This window comes from Vipera ursinii (assembly GCF_947247035.1).
Source record: "Vipera ursinii genome assembly, chromosome: 1".
NCBI classification, from domain to species: Eukaryota; Metazoa; Chordata; class Lepidosauria; order Squamata; family Viperidae; genus Vipera; species Vipera ursinii.
In genome coordinates, this window is record NC_139512.1 from 118,495,028 (window position 1) to 118,510,394 (window position 15,367).

Sequence of the window (15,367 nt, forward strand, 5' to 3'; positions counted from 1 at the left end):
TCAGAAAGCTCTGTTGTTTTTCCTGTCTACTCTTGGATTTATTTATCTTTTGTACAATTGCTCCTGGGGTCTGTTGTCAGTGTATATCTCAGATCTGGAAAACAGGTATGTAGATGATGCAATCTTTTTTTTTCTTTTGCCTGTTCGTAATATTTCATTCATGCTCTTCAGCAGTGGAATGTCTCATATTTGGGGGCAAAGTCTAATTATTGTTAAGGCCACATGGAAGAAATGTGTGGATAATATTTTGATCTGGTACAAGTGAATTGTGAGAACTTTGTGTTATTCAGTTGATGCAAACGGAGAGTTTTCTATTATAACCATTAGTTTATTTGCCAGTTGCTTTCAGGAAAAGTACATTTACACATGAGATAGGGACACAGAACATCCTGTACTGCTATGTTAATAGTTACATAAAATCAGTTAATGTGAACCTGTTTCAGTATCCTTGCTGGATTTTGTGTGACTATGTGCCTGTGTGCACACAGTCTGATTACTTTTCTCCACAGTATATTGAAATTATTTATTGAATGTGGCAATTTTAAGTTTTGTTTAAATAGATTTTTGTTTCATTGTGTTAATTTGTTTTTACAATATGAATATCTAAAATAAACGAACATCACATTGCTCCCTCTTTCCTTTTGAACACTTAAAGTGGTAGGATGATTATTTTGGAAGCCATATTCTAGTATAAAAGAGTGAGAAATATTTTAGTAAACTAACTTTGATTTAGAATGTTTTATTTTTATTTCAGATTTGCACGTATGGTCTATAAAATGGATTTAGGAAGGTGTAACTGTTCCATTCTGAAGTTTAAAATATTACCTTTAATTGTTAACTGCATAGTTTATTTTAATGTACTGGGGCCCTTCAGAAGTGTTGAACTATAATACCCATTATTATCCATTCTTATTTAGAATAGGATTTGTAATGTAGGTTGCTAAATTGGGAAAAGCTGAGATAGACATGAATATTTAAATATTTTTTTTCAACTTGCAACATCAACTTATAGAAGAGCAGAACCCTGTCAAGTAATGGACAATAATGGACTTGTTCGACTTCATGGGGAATCTGCTTGTACAGGTTTCTCTGTTAGAAAATATTGGTGTGACAGATACAGCCCATATTGTTATAAAACTGCATTGGTCTTGATGCTGAGGAATTCTGTCAGTTACCATATGATCTTGCATTTCTTATTCATACCCTATATTTCTATATTTATTTAAACTAGATGGGATCTAAGCTAAATACGGTACAGTATAATACATTTCATGGCTATTTCATGAATTTTGTATTTTGAGTTCAACATATGTAATGAACTGTAGATGCAGATCTGCATCTGCTGGTAAATAGCTATCCTTATTTGTAATATTGTTTCACATAGAAATAATGGTCCAGTGCAGAAGTTCATTTTCTTTATATTTTACCTGTCAACATGATAATAAATAATGATTCTTTCAAAAGGGTTTAAATTGAAATGTTTCATTTGGATTTAGTCAAACTAAAGTGTAAAGACCTGCCTAAAACATGTTTCTTCTCAATATATTAAGAAGAGGACATAAACAGAAACATAGATATGAGGTGTGTTTTTAGATATCTTGCCATGCTAGCTACAATGTTATGCACCTTTAACAGGAGATTGCAATGAATATTATTGTCTGTTAGGTTGTGCTTTTGTTGCTTTCTAGCTTTCCTCTGATACAAGCCAACTATACAGTATATGATAGTGTTAAAAATCATATTCTCCGGTTTTTTGCTTTGTTCTTTGATGTAGTATGTCTGCAACACCTTTGACATTAACTCATGGTGCCTAGACCATCTTATACTTCTAAGCTCTGTCTACGGTAAATTTCAAGATCTACTTTAAATCCCTTCTATCTTGATCTTATGTGCATAAGCTACATGAAAATTTGCTTAATGACTCTCATTCATATTTTCTGTTCATTGATTGATATGGATAAAATACTGTTCTTAATCAAAGATTCTCACATACAATTACTGTATTCTGTGCAATAGGGGATACTATCTTATAGAATGGTTGATTCATGTAACCCAGTTATTGCCAACACTGACTCTCAGGACAGATATTTTTTCATATCTATTAAAAATGCCTGAGATAAGAATAGCTGGTTAAATTGATAGTAAGACTTGGAGGCTGGTTTCCAAACAGATTTCAGGTGCTATCTTGTCTACCTTCTTAGATAGGACAGCAAAAAGGAAGAAGCTAACTGCTTTAAAGTACCTACTTACAAAATTTACATTTGAAAGCAAAAGTGCATTCGGATTTTTGTGTATTACCTTAATCTTTTTCTTGCCTTTATTAATCAGAACCTTATTAACTAGAACATAGAACATCTGACTGAATGTTCGTTTCTAACCCCAATTAATGTTTGAAAGTTTAGACAGCAGATATAGAACCTGAGGCTTTCTACATACAAAGGATGTATTCAGTCATTGATCTATCCTTCCTCTGTATTAAAATATTTCATAACCCCAGTAAACTGGAGGCACATTAGGAGCTGGGCAATCACAGTGTGTTGTATCTTTCAATAATATTGCTGTAAATGAGAACAGTTTTGGCAGACTTGCAAGATTCAATTTCATTCTTACTGGCATATTCAGTGGAAGGAGTTCTTGGTTTTAAGAACTAAGATAGAACCAAGATGGTTTATACATGCTACACTATTTCTTCAAATAGGAGAAAATAGCATGTATTCTTAAATAAGATGGTCTAATAGGAGCCTTGGTGGAGCAGTGGGCTAATGCCTCCTTAAGTAACACCAGCTGACTGCAATTAGTGCAGGTTCGAGTCCCACCAGGCTCAAGGTTGACTCAGCCTTCCATCCTTCCGAGGTAGGTAAAATGAGGACCCAGATTGTTGGGGGCAATAAGCTGACTTTGTAAAAATGCCGCTTGGGGTGTGTGTGAAAGCCCTAATAAGCAGGCATATACATAGAATGAAGGCTACTGCTAAGCTTGTAAGCCGCCCTGAGTCTTCGGAGAAGGATATAAATGGAATTAAAATAAAATAAAAAATAAAAATAATAATTGGCTAGCCTCAGTAAGAATCATGTTTGCTGAAAGTTTGTTTAGTTTCTTCTCTTGCAGAATACAGGGAGTTACTCTGAACTAGGTACGTATAGTATACTAGACATACATACATACATATTAATATATTATTCTATTGTTTGCCAAAATTTCAGGCCTTTTTTTTAATCTAGTGACTTCTAATGGTCATGTCAGGAAATGAACCTTCTGAGTTTCTATATGTAAACCATTTTCTGTCCATTGTAATATTGTACTTTCTGTATTTAAATTATTTAGGGGACATACAGGTAGTCCTTGACTTACAACAGTTTATTTAGTGACCATTCAAGCATCTCCATGGTTACATGATCAAAATTCAGACTCTTGAAAACTGGCTTACATTTATGACAGTTGCTTTGTCCCAAGGTGATGTGATTACCTTTTGAGACCTTCTGACAAGCAAAGTCAGTGGGGCAGCCAGATTCACTTAACAACTGTGGCAAGAAAGTTCATAAAAGGGGGCAAAATTCACTTAACACCTGTCTCACTTAGTAACAGAAATGTTGGGTTCAATTGTGGTTGTAAGTCAAGGACTACCCATAGTTATTGAAATCAGGTTGAACCAAATTTTGTGTCTGTTGTAGGTTGTGACTCCAATATAATATTTTAGCAATAAACTCTCATGCAATTTAAAGGATAACATTCTTTTTTGAACACAGAAGATAGCATACAATCTGACTCAGTATACAATATATCAAGCATAGTTATGATTGTACTTATTCTACTTTATAGGAAAACATAAATATACCTTTCTAAAACCAAGATATTTAAAGATAGCTTTCCTTTGATTTTGTTATGAGTAAAATTGTGTTTTATTAATTGAGAAAATGTGCATACTTCTTTGCATAATGTAGTAGCTTTCAATAGCATATTTTAAATATTATTTTTATAATTAACATAGTATGTTCACTAATTAGAAAGTAACCTTGTTGTATGGATGGATTTTGAAGATTTGGCAATTAGTGAATTCAAGTCTAGGATCTAATAAGTCAGATCTAAGTGATCTGGACCTTAATTTTACTGACAGTGCCTTTGTTTTACAGGTGGGATTTTCTTTTCTTTTTTGAATTTTTACTATCATTTCATTTTGAAGGCATCACTTTTGAAAATTAATAAAGGAACAGGCAGATCACTTTTTCAAAAGTTCATTCTACTCCAGCATTCTTCATGATGGTTGAGAATTAAGGGAACTACACTTTTCCAAGAACGTTGGAGAACACAGCTTGAGGAAAGCTGTTTTACAGTAGTGGAAAATGCAATCCTCATTTGAAGAATCATATGTAGAAAAATTAATCTGCTCAGGTTATTGTTTTTTTCTTCTAAAATTGGACTACACATGTGACTCAGATCTTTATTTTCCCAGACTAATCCAAAATCTGAAATCTGTGCAATGTTTTGTGGACCATGAAGTGTGAGCTATATTTTACTGAAAATGTGAAATTATTGTCAACGCTGCAAACATTGGATGTTTTTGCTAAAATGAACAAGCAAATACAGTTGCTGTTTTTAAAGATGATTGTACAGGAATCGTATGCTTATATTGTTGCTTTGTTTAAAGATCAAATTCTTCACTGGATATAAGAACTGGCATTATAAAATAATGTGGAAGCTGACCACAGGCAGAAATAGCTAGAGACAATAAACAATAGTGAGGAGAAGGCATCTTAGAGGATTCATGCTTTAAGTTTAATGTTCTGAAATCTTAACTCACAAATCTTCCTACATTTGTGAACTCTGGCAATGACATGTATCACAATGTTACAGGAGATTTCTAGTGTGATATAATATTAAGGCATATAATATTAAGACTTGGACAGGGAGATTCAAATTTAAGTTCCAACTTGACCATTGACCTCCCTAGATTACTTTGATTTAAATCTCTCTCATAAGGTTATTTCTAGGGTAAAATGGAGCTTTCAGAGGAAAAGTAGGATATACCGGTACATTAAAATATTTTTTTTAAAAAATGAAAATACCCTGAAGCCATCTTGTGAGAAAACAAGAAACTATTGATTATCTAATATTGCCCAATTAGTTGCTGGCCCAAGTAGCAGATTAAATATTGTAGTATATTTTATCTTCAAAAAGAAACCATAGCAAATATATTAACGGAGAGCATAATGAGTATTTTTAACAAAATACAAAGGCTATTTTTAATTGAGACTTACTCTGTACTGCAAAATTGCAGTACTGTGTTCTTACTATTTTATAGAAGGGTCTGATGACATTTTTCTAACTGTACCCCTTCAATGTTTTCCCATTTTTTTCTGTTTCTTGTTTTTATTTTGTGTACATAGTGCCATTACTTACATAGTATAAATAATATAAGCAGATTAACAGATGAGTTAAATATTGAGTTGAATTGAGTTAGGAATTGTAAGGGCTAAATGCTTTATTTCTTCATCATCTTAAGTAATTATTTGGAGCCAAGTTATCACTTTAGTCACAAGCCATTCCCTTTATCTGTACAGGAAGTCCTTGGATTACAACAACTCATTCATCAAACATTCAAAGTTATGATAGTATTGAGTGAATGATACTTAGGACCGGCTTTGAAGATCTGGCTGTTGCAGCATCTCTATGGTGAAATGATTGCCATTTAGGGATTTGACAACGAGCTTGCATTGATGACAGTTGCAGTTCCCGTGGTCACATGTCACTATTTGCAATCTTTCCTATTGGCTTTTTCCAAGCAAAGTCAGTGGGAAAGCTGACGAAAAAAATTTCAAGTTGCTTCCACTGCCTTTTCTTCCCAGAGGGCCCCTGCATGTCTGTAGCAGTAGCACCCAACTGCCTCCCGTTTGCCACCCCATTTACACTCCATAACACCCATGGGCAGCCTCCAGCTAATCTACCCTTGCTCTGTCATGCCCAACCACACACAGTACTGCTCATCCATCTGCAGCACCCTTCCTCCATGCTCCTTGCCTGGGATTCTCACCTCTTCCCACTTAAGGACACACATGGTCCAAGGCTTGTGTTACCATTAAGACAGCTAGGATTGCCATCACTAACCAATATGGTCATGTGATGTTGTACTTTATAACTGCATTGCATAGTGATGGAAATTTCAATGCCAATTGCTTTCATAACCCATATCTACTGTACATACAGGTAGACCTCGACTTACCACATTCGCTTAGTGACTATTCAAAGTTACAACAGCACTGAAAAAAGTGACTTATTACCATTTTTCATAATTATGACCACTGCAGCATCCCCATGGTTACATTGTTTGACAATTGTGTCACATTTATGATGGTTGCAGTGTCCCAGGGTCATGTGATCACCTTTTGCAACCTTCTGACAAGCGCCCGATCTGCGCTCCTTTCGCCGCGATCTGAAAACATACCTGTTCGAACAAGCCGGCCTGGCCTGAGGGGGGATTGGTGGGGTTTTTTATTATTTTTATTGGGGTTTTTACTATGTATCAATTGTATTTTAATCGGGCATGCATTTAATTATCTTTTAATTTTTGTAAATTTCTGTGTTTTATTCTTGCCCTGTACACCGCCCTGAGTCCTCCGGGAGAAGGGCGGTATAGAAATATTAATAAATTAAATTAAAATTAAATTAAAGTCAATGAGGAAACCAGATACACTTAACCATGTTACTAATTTAACAATTGCAGTGATTCACTTAACAAATATGGCAAGAAAAGTCGTAAAATGGAGCAAAATAAATATTTTATTTAGCAACATAAATTTGGGGCTCAAAAGTTGAGGACTATGTATATATATGTATGTATTCACAGTAAAATTAAAACATCATGATGCCTATTGCAGATGCAATGGTTGGATTCTTTAAAACAAGTAAAATGAGAAAATCAATATTATTTCTTTAATGTTTATTTTTCTATAAAAACCTTTTAAGATGGGAAAGACAAATTTGCAGCACACTGTTTTTAATGGTGACATTAACACCATGTTTCTGAAATGTGCAGTTTAATTATTCTCATTCTTCAAGCTAGGGTAGAGAATTTAGAATACAACTCATAATGAAACCTTGAAATTTGCTACCAAGATATAGGTTTGAGTACAGCTTTGTTGACTTCAAAAAAGAATTGGACCAATTAATGGAAGTCATGGGATTCAGTGGTTATTAACCTTGATAGCAGTATGACTGTCTAGGAAAGCCATCTGTTGGGATATAGTAGGCTTATTGACTGGTGTTGGGTAAAATCCAGCAGGGCACTGATTTTAATTCTTGGCTCTTTGCAGAATTAGAGTACATAAAAATGGTTGTCCAATGTAATTAGCTCTCCAATCTTCTGCTAATCAAATATAACTTACTCTTCAAATGTGATTTGCCAAACATGTGACAACAATTTCCCCTTTTTTCCTCTCCCCATTTTTCTCTAGGTTCAGACAAAAACAGATGGCACTTGTTTCTGGGACAATGTAATTAATACATACTGTCTTGTATTTAGCTTGATAATCATCAATCATGTACACCTGCAGATTTTATATGAGATTTGACTAAATAATTAGCATGCAAAAAAATAGTTTTCTTCTGTAGGGAACAGTCACATGCCAAAGTTTAGGCATCTCTGATCAAATTGTAAATTTTAATGAATTCCTAAATATGGCTCTTGTACAAATTTGAATGCACATTTATTGTATGAATGCATATTTATTACTTATGTAAGATAAATAGTGAATATTAGAGGTGCAGAAGTTTGGATAGTGTTCTAGTCATTAGAGTGTTGTTTTGAAAACCATAAAGTTGTTAGTGAGGCTCAAAAAGGTAATTAACTAGAATTATTCATGAGACATTTGGGAATTGCCCAGCCAGGCATGGATCAGGTGGGAAATTAGCTTTGAGCCATTGTGCAGCCACAACAAATTCAGGACTGATACCCCCACTCACCCCCACCCCAAACCTCCATGGTATTTTATCTGTCTGTTCCCAACGGAAGACAAGCAGCCTGGGAGTTTCTTGTACTGTAAGCAGAATAGGATAAAGTTGTTAGCTTGAACTCTACACACCGGTATGTGGATTTGATCACTTGTACCTGACAGGTACACAGTTTTTCCAGTGACCAGATACACTGACTTTTCTAATTTCTTGAGTTGTGATTGTTCAGTTTTGTTTCAATCGTATCCAATGACTGAGCATTTGAAAATTGAAATAATTCATTACTTCAAAGTCGGAGAAGGCTATAAATGTTTCTAGTTAGTAATTTCAATCATGAGAAATATTAATATGGAAGTTAGACAGAACTAACAGAATAACAGAGTTAGAGGTCTTCTAGTCCAACTCCCTCTTCATGCAGGAGACCCTATAACATTTCAGACAAATGGCTGTCCAATTTCTTCTTAAAAACCTTCAGTGATGGACAACTTTTGGAGACAAGCTGTTACACTGATGAACTGTTCTAACTATCAGGAAGTTTCTTCTTATTTCTAGCTTGTTTTTCTCCTCAATTAGTTTCCATCCATTGCTTCTTGTCCTGCCACCATGTCCTTTGGAGAATTGGTTGACCTCCTGTTCTTTGTGGCAGCCCCTTTGATATTTGATAGGAGGGGCTGCTACCTTCTCATTCCTAGTCCTTCTTTTCATTAAACTGTTGAAGTCAAGGCAAGATCTAGAAGACCAAGAAAAATCTTTGTGAGAACTATTCTCCAAACTAATCAGGGAAAATATATGACAAGATAATAGAAACAAGGTTAAGAACAATTATAAAATCACAACTAGAGGACAGATGGGTTTTAGAAGAAATAAAAGCTGTACAGATGCCATTTTTTACGCTTAAATAACTAATAGAAAAGAATATGGAGTACTATAAGAATCTCCTGGTAACTTTCATAGATCAAGAGAAAGCATTTGACAGAATAGACAGGAATAGATTGGATTATGAAGAAGCTTATATAACAATTGCAGAAGTTAGAACAAACCAAGGAACATCAGAATCCTTTGCAGTAACACCTGGAGTAAAACAGGGATGTTTATTATCACCACTATTATTTATCACCTACCTTGGCAGCATAAGCAAAGCAACTAAGCCCAGAAATGGAACTAATAACAACAAACTATTCTTTTCCGATGATCAGGCAGTGATATCATGTGCAGCTAACAATTTGCAACATCTTCTGTCCATGAACCAAGAATGAAAGATAAATAATATGAGTATCAACAAAGAGAAAACAGAAGTAATGGCAATTAGTAGAAAAAGCCTACCTTAAACCTAATAACAGAGGGGATAAGCATAAAACAAGGATCAGAGTTCAAATATCTAGGGACAACGCTCACTGAAGATGGAAAAATGGATGAAGAGGTTAATGTACAATGCAGTAAGGCAAAATACGTATTGGGACAGCTAGCCCCACTTCTACAATGTCAGGAAGTACTGATCAGCAGAAAGAAACATCTAATAGAAAGCACATTTATCCCCACTTTATGTTATCAGAGCCAAAAAAACATAAGCGAAAGTTAGTCACCACGAAAATGAGATGTTTGAGAAAAGCTGCTGGAGTGACCAGAAGGGATAAAATCAGAAATGAGATCGTAAGAGAAAGAATTTGAAAGAAACTGTTGTATAGGTAGATTAGCAGGGGAGTGGTTTCCCACTGGCGGGAAATCCACGAGCCTGGGTTGGGTGTTGTTTCCTGTGGCCGGAGATTCCCAGCCGGGGGTTGGCTAGCGTCCAGCGGCTGCTGGACATATATTGAGCCACCCGGACGGGGATCTCCAGTTGACTCCACGTGTATCAATAAACACAACTGCTGTAATTCCTCGCTCTGTGTGTGTCATCGATCCAAACACAACAGTGGCGACGAAGGTGGGATCGCTCGGCGGAACAGCGAAGGAAGAGGCGGAAGCTAGCAACGCGTGAAGCAGGAATTTCAAATCGCCGTCAACCAAAAGAAGCCGATCGCCGTGAACAAAAAGTGAAATGGCACAAGTCGAACCTCTCTGAAGGAATTCGACCCAAACTACCCCGAAGACTGGGAGGAGTACGTCGGCCAGGTCGAGGGATTCATGCTCGTAAACGGCATAACGGACGACCGGAAAAAGGCGGCAGCACTCCTCACTATCAGCGGCACACCGGTTTACCGGGTCACCGTAGGACTTTGTCAACCGTTACCGGTGGCAAGCGTATCGTACGCCGATTTACTGGCTAAGCTAAGGGTTCACTTCACCCCCAAGAGATCGGAGCTATACTGGAGGCGAATATTTGAAAAAAGGAACCAGAAGCCAGGCGAATCGATAACGCAGTTGGTGGCTGCCGTGAGGGAAGCTGCCCTGCGTTGCAAGTATGATAATTTAGAGATCCGGATCCGCGACAGGGTGGTTCTGGGCTTGCGAGATGAACAACTTCAAAATAGAATAATCGCAAAGCCCACCGGAGACTTGCAGGAGGTTCTGGACGAACTTCTCACTTATGAATCGACCGGGAGACGCGACCCCCCCCCCACAACAGCAATGGCGCCGCAGCAGAAATCAATCTAGAAAGCCATGTGGACGGTGGGGAGGAGGATTACACGTGGGAAGCCGACATCGACGAGATCGCCCGGAGGTTCGGGAAGATGCCGGCAAGGACCAACCGCCCAGACGGCACGGACCAAGCCAAAAGGCAACAACAACTACCACAACAAAGATTCCAGAGGGAGAACTCAACCCGACCACGAGACCCCGACGCCAGGTGCGGCAGCTGCGGTGGCAGCCACCCCCGATCAACCTGCAGGTTCCGCAACGCTAAATGCAGGAACTGCGGAAAAACGGGACACATTCAATCGATCTGCCGAGGCAGACCGTGCAACAACCAACTGCACAATATCGACGCGTGGGCCTCAGGTAAGGTAACCCCCCGACATAGTGGCAGAGAGACCCCCAGGCCTAAGGCACGATCCTCCAACTGCGGGAAGGGGGTGGGGGTCAACCACATATGGAACCCTAGGATCAACCACATACTGAGCCCCAAATTAAAAATTGAAGTCCTGCTGCAGGGTATTCCTTGCAGGATGGAAGTGGACTCGGGGGCCTCAGTATCGATTATTTCTGGCAGTACCCGGCACATATCGAAGCCAAGAGCGGGCAGAAAATCCCCCTAAAACAAACTAGAATCCAACTAGCCGACTTCCAAAGACCGCCCATAAACATTAAGGGAAAGGTCACCGTACCCGTCAGCTACAAGGGATTTAAGGGCCCCTTAGATCTCCTGGTCACCGAGGGCCAGAGAACCAGCCTAGTGGGCCTCAATTGGTTCAAGGCCCTAGGCATTTGGGTGGGGGGAATTAACACAGTCTACCGCCGAACCGTCAAATCTGTCTGCGATAATTTCGCAGACGTATTTGATGGCTCATTAGGGAAATACAAAGGCCCCCCCCCATTAATTTTAATCTGGATCCAGCGGTTAAACCCATCCGGCTTAAGGCCCGGAGGGTACCCTTTGCGCTTAAGCAAAAAATCGAGGCCGAGCTAGAAAAGTTAGTAGGCCAGGGCGTGCTGGAACCAGTAGAAGGAGGCCCCTGGGAGACACCAATCGTCACTCCCCTTAAACCTAATGGGGATGTGAGGATTTGTGCCGACTACAAAACCACCCTTAATCTAGCTTACCCGGTCCCGACAGTGAAGCAGGTCCTCGCGACGATCCAGGACGGCGCCATCTTTGCCAAGCTCGACTTGACGCAGGCGTATTTGCAACTCACTGTGTCTAAGGAAGCCGCCGAGGCTCAAATGATAGTTACCCACAAGGGGGCGTTTCGAGTCCACAGACTGCAATTTGGAATTGTTGCAGCTCCAGGCATCTTCCAAGAAGTGATGGAGAGGACATTAAAGGGCATACCTGGAGTATGCCCTTACTTCGATGATGTCCTGGTTGCTGGAAAAACTGAAGAAATCCTAGCTGACAGGCTTGAAAAGGTACTGGAAAAATTCAAGGAGGCAGGACTTAAGTTAAAAAGGGAAAAGTGTTGCATTGGAGTTAAATCCACTGAATTTTTAGGATACAGGATAGATGCTCAGGGCATACATTCCACTGAGGGGAAAATAAAAGCAATTAAATTAGCACCTGAACCTAAAAACAAGGCAGAACTCCAAGCATTCTTAGGTCTCATAAATTTCTACCACTCATTCTTGCTACATAAAGCAGCTTTAGCCGAACCCCTACATAGGCTTTTGGATAAAAAGACCCCGTGGCAGTGGCAGGAAAAACATAAACAAAGTTTCCAAACGCTGAAGGACATATTGTCCAGCAGATCTACAGTCACACATTTCATCGAGGGCAAGCCAATTTACCTTGCCTGTGATGTATCACCTTACGGGGTGGGAGCAGTGATAAGCCACATGGATGACCAGGGGGTTCAGAGGCCAATCGCATATTATTCCAGAACCCTAACCAAAGCAGAAAGGAATTATGCGCAAATTGACCGGGAAGCACTAGCCATAGTGGCTGGTGTAAAAAAGTTCCACGATTACCTTTATGGCAGGAGCTTCACAATATTAACTCACCATAACCCCTTTTAGGCCTGTTCACTACAGACAGACAGACACCCCAAATCATGTCTCCAAGGATGCTTAGATGGTCCATCTTTCTAGCAGCGTACACATTCACCATCAAGCACAGACCGGGGAAGGAGATGGGTCACGCGGATGCTCTCAGTAGACTGCCCCTATTAGATACAGAGCCGGACCCAGCTCCAGCGGGGCAAATCCTATCACTGCAAGAACTGCCAGAATGCCCACTGTCAGCTCGGGACATTGCCAAAGCCACTAGCAAGGATCATATACTCAGCAGGATAACAGCATGGGTCCAAGGGGAGGTGGCCAAATGAGAACCCAGACCCCAAATTCACACCATACTTCAGGAGGAAGGACGAAATGTCGTCACATCATGGGTGCCTACTGTGGGGAAACAGGGTAGTTATACCAGAGGTACAAAGGAACACAGTCATAACGGAACTGCATGAGGGGCACCCAGGGGTTGTGCGCATGAAGGCACTAGCCAGAAGTCATTTATGGTGGCCGGGACTGGACAAGGCAATTGAGGACAGAGTAGCAGGGTGTTACCAGTGCCAGAAGTCTAGGCCAGAACAGACACATAACCCAATACACAGGTGGGAGGTGGCTCGCAACCCGTGGTCCCGCATACACATAGATTTTGCGGGGCCATTCCAGGGCCAGACCTTCTTGGTTGTAGTAGACAGTTACTCCCGGTGGTTGGAGGTCGTGCCTGTAAAGACCATGACATCCGCCAAAACAATACAGGTCTTGCGGGGACTCTTTGCCACCCACGGGTTACCTGACGTACTGGTCTCTGACAATGGCCCGCAATTCACATCTAATGAATTTCAGGATTTCCTCAAGGCCAACTGGATTAGGCACGTGACATCGGCCCCCTTCCATCCCTCCTCCAACGGATTGGCCGAGAGGAACGTCAGGACTACCAAGGAAGCATTGAAAAGGATCATCCAAGGTGATTGGCACCAGAGACTGGCCCAGTTCTTGTTGGCTCAACACACAACACCATGCACTGCAACGGGGAAAAGTCCAGCTGAAATGAGGTGGGGCAGAAGGTTGACAACTAAATTAGACAGGCTCCACCATGACCGACTGCCCGTTGAAGCAGAACAAGACAGCGCAACCAGGTCTTTGAACATTGGGGATTTAGTGTGGGCCAGGAACTATGGACTGGGGGAAAAGTGGATACAAGGGGTAGTCATAGACAAAACGGGGCCACTATCCTACATCATAGAGGAGGAAGGGGAACGGCAGATCAGGAGGCACATTGATCAGCTGAGGAAAAGGTCTCCTGAGTTCACACAGGGGGCGACCAGCGGGGCCCCCATAACACAAGACAACGACAATAGACTTGACTGGCGGGTATTTGCACCATCTGGCAGGGGAATAGAAACACAACCAAGACGGGCAGAACCATCACCTCAGGGGAACACGGCTTCGCAGTCATTGGCCCTCATAATAACACAACAACCCGTAGATCCGACACCTGCAGCGACACCCCAACAGACTGCAAGGCCTAACGGGGAAACCAACAACAGAGCTGACAGTCCATCGGGGAGATATCCTGCCAGGGTTCATAAGCCACCCACTTACTTAAAAGATTACGTTAGATAATAATAACTCTTATCTGGGGGGGAAGGGGTGTTGTATAGGTAGATTAGCAGGGGAGTGGTTTCCCACCAGCGGGAAATCCACGAGCCTGGGTTGGGTGTTGTTTCCTGTGGCGGGAGATTCCCGGCCGGGGGTTGGCTAGCGTCCAGCGGCTGCTGGACATATATTGAGCCACCCGGACGGGGATCTCCAGTTGACTCCACGTGTATCAATAAACACAACTGCTGTAATTCCTCGCTGTGTGTGTGTCGTCGATCCAAACACAACAGAAACTACATAGAAAAACAGCAAGTTAAGTGGTTTGCTCACCTAGAGAATATGGATTGGGATTCTATACCATACAAGGCATATAAAAAAATAGGAGAAGGCCAAAGAACCCAGGAGGCAACCCAGAAGAAGATGGAGAGACAGTATGAAAAACATGCTACAAAAGCATCAAATAACAATGGTTGAGACAGCCAGAAGTCCAAGAATCAGAACATTGTATCTCCCTGGACCCTTGAAATGGTAAAAGGGGGGGGAGGAGGAGGAGAAGGAAGAAGAAGGAGAAGAAATAACAGCTGTATACAATAGCAATATGCATTTAAGTTTCCAAAACATGTGTAACTCTACCATGTAGAGATTAGGTAGTATTCATTACAATATTACACCAGGTGTGTAAACATTTGCATGCCACTACAGAATATTTATCCTCATTACACATTGCTATATCAGAAATATTAATACTGAGCTAATAAAGCAACTGGGCTCATTTCTACTTGCGTTTTTTTTTTTGTGATTGTAGGTCTTTTAAGATTGCATCACAGAAGCGTGCCAAAATTCAGTCATTTGGGGGAACAAAAGTAAACACTGAAAAAAAAATCTGTTGAACCTCTGATGAGCTTAATATACCTATTTTATGCTCAAATAACATCTCCCTAAAATGAAGGGTGAAAAAATTCTACCCTCCTTTCCACAGTGTCATTTCCTGGCTACTCTTATTGAACAAATGTGGTCCTAATGACAGAAAAGTATTGTGGTCTGATCCGAGACCAAATATTCAAATTCAACATTCAGTGTTTCCATGAATGACCTTAGATCACTTATGCAGTGGGATCAAATGTAATGCAGTAAAACCTTTATGGCATTGGGGTTCAAGTTTACTCATATCCTGCATATGAGCAATCGGGCTTCTCATTTAGCTTTAACGTAATTCTGCAGGATCAAA